Source organism: Daucus carota, chromosome 4, assembly GCF_001625215.2.
Source record: "Daucus carota subsp. sativus chromosome 4, DH1 v3.0, whole genome shotgun sequence".
NCBI classification, from domain to species: domain Eukaryota; kingdom Viridiplantae; phylum Streptophyta; class Magnoliopsida; order Apiales; family Apiaceae; genus Daucus; species Daucus carota.
This window is the reverse complement of record NC_030384.2, coordinates 289,387-296,875: the sequence shown is the minus strand read 5'-3', so window position 1 is coordinate 296,875 and position 7,489 is coordinate 289,387. Positions and strand designations below refer to the sequence as shown.

The 7,489-nt window shown below is 35.6% G+C and overlaps 1 non-coding gene across 1 annotated transcript; it reads right to left on the bottom strand.

The window, feature by feature from the left end:
• Nucleotides 1–6,989: 6,989 nt before the first annotated feature.
• LOC135152447 (5S ribosomal RNA) lies at nt 6,990–7,107 on the bottom strand. The gene has a single exon (XR_010291625.1). It is a non-coding gene; the product is annotated as a 5S ribosomal RNA (ribosomal RNA).
• Nucleotides 7,108–7,489: the final 382 nt, after the last annotated feature.

Below are 7,489 nucleotides of genomic sequence, written 5' to 3'. Positions count from 1 at the left end.
TTTAAAGGTCTTAAGAGATTGAAAGGTATTCCAGAAGAAGTAGCTGTCTGAAGAAAAATGGAGACTGGTACAATGTTATATGTATTACCAGAAACCATCTACTATGTACATTTTAATGTTTTATGTTTCTCTTATCAACTGGGATTGTTTCCTAATAGGTTGAGTTGGTATTAATGTTTATTGAGTCATAGAAAGTTGTTAGTTGAGTTATCCTCATCAGAATTTGTGTGTTAATGTTCAACAAACAAATAGGGGGAGATTGAAAGGCCTTATTCAAAGGTATATGTCTAATCCTATTTTGTACAACCAGTGATAACTCAACTAGTGTCTGATAACCACTCAACTTGGAATCGTCTCTGATAAGTTATGTCAGTAGATAGTAGATAGTTTAGTTGGAATCAGTTCAAGAAAGTCTAGTAGATACAAGAGTCAGAATGTCAGAAGAATTCCAAGATATCAGCTACAAGCCACTGGAAGAAGTTCATTCCATATGATCAAGCCTCAGTGTCAAATAAACTGTGTAGCAGTTCAAGGAGTTCGGAAGGTATGAAGATTCAAGTATTTATTTCATCATAGATTCCATATGTGTACTTAAATGAAGAAGAACTTGAAGACAAAGATTCGAAGACCCGACCACAGCTCAAATGTTTAATTGATGGAGAATATTCAATTTAGTTAGGCAAAGATGAACCAGACAGTACATTTGTGTGCCAGCTATTTATATTGAATATTTAACATCAAAGGAAGGTGGTCGTTCAAGCCGTGTGATGTTCAAGACGAAGGCTCAAGACATTTGCTTTCTGGAATATAGAGTTTTTAATTAATTCTTTGTTAAATAATTAATCTCTATTAATTTATTTAGTTGTTAAATTAATTCAATTAGAATTAATTTGATAATTAAGTTTATTAATAAGTTAATTGATTTAGAATTAATTTACAAAAAGAAAGCAAAAGAAAGAAGGCCAAAAGGAAGGACAAGGAGACCGCCGCTCAGACCTGTCTAGCTATGGGAAAAAGAATTATCACCAACGCAATGGAGTGTGATATATTCTTAATGCTGGAAACCCGGTTGGAATTGATTTATATTTTTCAAAGCAAAAGGGATCCGGTTCCAGACCCACAGGAGACCGAATCTTAGACTTGTCTGACTATGAGGAAAGAGAATTATCACCAACCCTATGGAAAGTGATATAATCTTAAAGCTGGAACCCCGGATGGAATTAAAATATTATTTGCAAGGCAAAAGGAGTCCGGTTCCTGGCCCTCTAGAGACCGCAGCTTGGACCGTAAAGATTTATTTATATTAATAAATATTTTAATTAATTAGAAAATTATATTTATAAATGTCTAATAATATTAGATATTTATTTATATAATTTCTGGATTAAATTAAATATTTATTAATTAAAGATTATAAGCTGTGCGGGATTAAAAGCAGTTCTAAGGGCTGGCTGAAGGACGAAAGTTTATAAACTAGCGTACTGCCGAATGTTGAATGAAGCGCAAGACAATTCAAATGTTTGTAAGACAATCAGATTGTCTTACCTTGTGACTTGATTGTCTTGCCCCCTTTGATATTTGTCTTGCCCATGGAGAATTGTCTTGCCCTTCTTTATAATTGTCTTTCTGGCTTGTTTTAGGCTTGTTAGGCAATCCAGGATTGTCTTCCCTTGCCTTGTAATTGTCTTGCCCTTCTTGTTTTGTCTTTGCAAGCTTATCTGTCTTGTCTTTTATTTGTCTTACAAGTACAAATGGTTGCCTATATATATGGCACTCCATTCTTCATTTCAAATGTTCATTCTCTTTGATTTCAAAGCATTGTTAAGCTTTCAAGTTGTTCGTAACTTGCTTGTTGTATCCACAGTTTTCTGTGCTTTGATCACTCGGTTGTTTTAACCACTAATCTAGAATACATCCTGTCGAATTTATTCTACAAACATTAGTGGACATTAAAACTGAACCATATTAATTTAATAACGACTTTCAAGTTTAAATAACTTTTTACTTGAACCTTGTTTATTTAATTAATTAAAATCTGATTATCCTGTTTTATCCAAATCAGATTTATTCCGCGCGAATTTTTGTGACGATTGTATTCAACCCCCCCCCCTTCTACAATCGTATCGGGACCTAACACACTTGATAGGAAACAATGTGACAACCGATGCCAAATTAGCTACCCTAACTAGGAGACTCGAAGCTTTAGAAACCAGTAAATCTCCCCCACAAATGTCCATGTTCCCTAATTACAATTTTCAAAATCCCGGAACCCAACCTTCGCACGAACTTGAACAAGTAAATGCGATGTTCCAAAATCCTAGGAATGATGCATTTGCACCTACTTACAATCCCGGGTGGAAGAATCACCCGAATTTCTCGTGGACCCAAGGTCAAAATTTTCAACCTCCACAACCAAATTTTCAAAGGCCCACTCCCAATTCTTTTCCTAACCGTCAAAATCTGAGTCAAGCTCCGTTAAATCCTCCCGGGTTTAATGATTCAGATAAAAGACTTAACTCCTTAGAGAAAAGCATTGAGGCTTTAGTTAAATCGCAAACTAATTTGACTCAATCACAACAAACTTTCATGACAACCCTAACCCAAGATAGGCAACTTTTGCATTCTAATGTGCAAGCCGTTTCTAAGTTAGAGGCCCAATTGAGCCAATTAGCTAGCACGTTGTGTGAACGCGAGAAAAACAAATTCCCAAGTCAACCCGAGGTCAATCCTAAGTTTCCTCTCAATCAAAGACCTCACGAGAATGTTAATGCGATTATTTCTCTAAGGTTAGGAAACCAAGTAGATAACAAAGTAGATGAACACATGAATGAAAATGAGGAGTCGATTCGTAAACCAAATCTTTCTTTGTCTAGCACTAATCATGATAAGCCCGAATGTTCTCGAATCCGTGAGTCCATGAGTGAACCTAGTCCTGGGCCCATTTCTCAAAAGCCCAACGAAGAAGTTTACAAGCCAAGGGTTCCTTACCCGCAAAGACTCATTCGCCCTAAACAATCGGCCCAAATGGAACAAATTCTAGAGGTTTTTAAACAAGTCAAGATAAACATTCCTCTTTTAGATGCCATTCAACAAATTCCTTCTTATGCCAAGTGTCTAAAAGATTTATGTACCCATAAGAGAACCACTCATGTTCCAAAGAAAGCCTTTTTGACCTCACAAGTTAGCTCGATTCTCTCTAATCAAATTCCCGTGAAATATAAGGACCCCGGTTGTCCTACAATTTCTTGTGTCATAGGCGATAAATTTGTAGACAAAGCTTTACTTGATTTAGGAGCGAGTGTGAATCTTCTTCCTTTCTCGGTCTACCAAGCCCTAGGTTTAGGGGATCTCAAGACCACCAATATGACCCTTCAACTTGCCGATCGTTCTATAAAAATGCCAAAGGGGATTATTGAGGATGTGTTAATCAAAATCGGTGATTTTATCTTTCCCGTTGACTTTGTTGTTCTCGAGACTCAACCAGTCTCGAATCCTAAGAACCAAATTCCTATCATTTTAGGACGACCTTTTCTTGCTACATCCAATGCCTTAATCAATTGTAGGAATGGTTCAATGAAACTCACTTTTGGAAACATGACCATAGACTTAAACATTTTCAATGTAGGAAAACAACCCAATGAGCTTTATGACCTACCTATAGGGGTTAATGTGGTCAACAAGTTTGTCACATGGTCTAGTTTCGAGGATAGTGAGATTGAGTCTCTTTTGAATGAGGATTTCAAAGTCAACCATGAGAATAATAGGGAATATCATGAGTCTTTGAGAGAGTTAACCTCGGAGGAGTTGTTAGGAGAATTGAACGACATTTGTTCAAAATGGGAGACTCCACCCGAGATTGTTAGTGTGAGCCCTAGGCCCGATTTTGAGAGTCATGTGGGTGAATCACCGACATTTGACTCGTTGTTCCATCATTCGCATAGTGCCTTAGGAAAAGATGAAAACGTTTCCTACATCATTCCTAGTGATTCATACCATGACCAACATTTCATAGTCTCTAATTTGCTTGATAATAAAGAAGCATTAAGTTGGTTTAGAGAGAACATTAGTGATACTCGTCCAATAGGAGTAAACGATGGTCACATGCTAGAAAAAGTCTTTGTGCCTAAAAATTTTCGTACACATTTTGACTCTTTCTCGAAGCTTCCTCCCATCTTTCCTGCCGGAATTGGCTGATTTGCTTCCGTCTTCGAACCTTCCCCCATGAAGTTCAGGTATGGGGAAGAAAATGTGTAAGTGCGTGGGTCGTGTATTTGTTTTAGTGGTTAATAAAAATCCCCTTTATCTCTTATTCAGGTATTTTTCCTCTTGACTCTCTTATTTCAATTCTCTATTTTGCATACATTGAGGACAATGCATGATTTAGGTATGGGGAGGGATTTAGTGTAATTCTTAAAATATGAAAAACCCTAAAAAATGAAAAATTAGAAAAATCCAAAATTAGAGATACTTTAAGCTAAGTTGTCTTTCCCTCACTTAAACTTTAGGAGTAGTTGGTGTTAGCAAGTTTTCGAAAATTATATATGTAGTGTCTTTTAGATAATTTGAACATAGTTGAGTAAGGTTGTCTTTATGAAGCTTGTATCGACCGATTTGTACTCGTAATTCCAAGATGGCACACACTTTTGCACGAGACTTCTGATGGAGAGATTGTCTAGTGATATTATTCGATACTTGAGAGAGAACCCACATGTTGAAACAATGTCGAATCGAACCTTTGCGAATAAAAAAAATGAGAAGAAGAGAAAAAAAAAAGATAGAAAAAGAAAAGGAATAACTACTTCAATACCCATTGTTCTTTATAGACAAAATCTTTAGATAAATGGGCAAAAGTAGAATGGCTAGTCTCGTTTTGTGGCCTTTGTTACTCGAGCAATTAAGTCCGTAGGGGGATTTCAAAACCTAGTGCCCTAAGACCGTTTGGTTTGGGAGTCACTGACCTAAAGCTCGTTACATAGGTAACATTGTTTGCCTAAGAAAACGGACAAAATAAAGTCAATGCAAAAAAAATGAAAAAAAGAAAAGGAAGAATAAGAGTTTGTGAAGTTTGGCTAGATATTTGTTTCGATAGAGATTGGGTCAGTTCAAAATTGGTTGAAAAAGAGAAAGTGTTCTTAGACAATTAGGATCCATCAAAGGCCTTAAATTACTTACACTCCTTGGATTTCTAGTAAATCTTTGTGTCGATTCAAGTAGATTAGAGACGACTGTATCTTGATTATTAGTAGAAGAGTCTTTGAGTCGTATTTTCTTAAAAACGCTTTTTGTTAACACCAACGAAATTAGAGTAGAGTCGAGTAGACACTTGCTAGAATGTCTCGAAGATTTTATGGGTATATCTTCTGAAAACCCTAAGGAGACAAAACTCCTCTTGTAGAGATCATCTATGAGTTTAACGGGTTGGTGAACCTAAAATCACCCGTCACGCCTACGAAAAGGAGCCTAGGAATCGCATCTAGTTTTCTTAGTTTATTTTCTTTCTTTTGATTTTTACTCGAGGACGAGCAAAATATAGGTATGGGAAAGTTTGATAAGTGCATATTTTTGTATATTTTAAATGCCTAATTATTGCTTGTTCTCACTTATTTATTTGTTTATTTGTCTTTTTTTAGGAAAATTGCAAAAGCTTGAAGAAATAAAAGAATAAAGCAAAAAGGAGAAAAAGATGGGAAGAAAAGGATCATAGGGGAATATTCTCAAGGAAGCATCTAGATGGGACACCTACACCCCCCTCTACCCTAATTTCCCCCTATAAATACACATCTCCCCATCATGTTTTAACCTACCTAGGATTTCCTATTTTTAGTAGCCTCTCTTTTATGTAGTAGATCTAGTAGTAGCACTCTAAATTTGTAAACACTTTTATTATATCAATACAAGTATTCATTTTTGTTCTTAAATCTTGCTCTTTACTTTTACTTCTAGGCTATGAAATCTTTCTCTAACCACATGAGACTCAAAATTACTTGTGGATTGAAAGGAGCCTAATTATATGTTTTAAGCTTGCATTTTTTAGTATTTAGATTGAGCCCCTTTTAATTCTCAATATTATTAGTGGGTTCAATGGTTTAGTATTCTAGATTTTGATTTTAGCTTGTAGTTTGATGGGGTTTTGTTAGATACATGGTAGATAAGCTAGTTTTGAAGTTTTGTTTGATTTCGGTTTTGTTAGATACATGGTAGATAAGCTAGTTTTGAAGTTTTGTTTAATTTGGAGTTAGTTTGGTAGGATTTGGTATTGTTTTTGTTCTTGGTTTTGGTATTTTTGGGGTCTTTTTAGTGTAAATTTTAGTTTATGATTTTGAGTTGAGGTTAGTGGGTTTATGTTGGAAATATTATGTTTAGGCTAGATTTAAAATTTGGTGTAGTTTGGAGTTCATTTGGTTTGATTTGAGTCTTGTTTTGGTCAAAAATGAGTAGTTTAAGGGTTTTTTAGTGTAGAATTTATTGTTGAATTTGGTTTAGAGGTTAGTGGGCTTTTATTTGTTATATTTGGAATAGCTAGATTTTCCGGCAAAATCAATTTTCCGGCAAAATCAATTTTCCGGCGAGATTTAAGCTATTCCGGGCACTTCCATATTTTCCGGCGAAAAACTCTGGTCGCGACCACTGGTTGTTTTGTATTTACTTTCGTTTTCACATATCCTGTTCGTTATGTTTCTGTTGATTACCACGTGATTACTTGTGTTCACGCGCAAGCCAGCTTTCTTTTCTTTTTTGTTTTATTTCATTTTATTTGTTTTGTTTTTTTTCTTTCCGTTTTGCGCGACCACCTCGATTTCACTGTCTTCATTTTTGTTCATTAATTAAGTACGCATGTTTTACGAACCCCTTGTAACCAGTAGTTGAACATTAATCTCGATTTTCTTTAATTAGTATTTAAAAAATTTAGCTTGATGGTATTTACTTATTGTTAATTTAAATTTTAGATTATAAAGTTTTTTTTTTTTTTTTTTGCTAAATTTTTAAAAGGGGTGCAACACGAGGACTTCCCAGGGGTCACCCATCCTAGTACTACTCTCGCCCAAGCACGCTTAACTTCGGAGTTCTGATGGGATCCGGTGCATTAGTGCTGGTCTAATTACTCTCCAAATTAATTTGGTCTAATTCGATTAAGTTAGAAATTAAGGTTTTTTGCGAAAATAAATTTAGTCCTTGGAACGAATCTTATATTACTAAAACGGGATCGTGCACTTGCGATCAATTTCAAAATCCTTATTTTGAGCACATCACTACCCTCATATAAAGGTTGTTGAGCATCAGCTACAAACCGCTTGAATTCATACGAATCTTTATCGTAATTATCAGCCCCCGAATTATTATATGCTGCTTCGCAAACACCAAAGGCTTCCGTCAGATCAGGATTAGGATCAGGAGCCTGTTTGGTATAAGAAGCAACAGTTGACCTAGAAGTAGTGTTAGATTCCCTATGCCAAATCCATTTAATGTAACCCAAGCTAAACCCATTCTC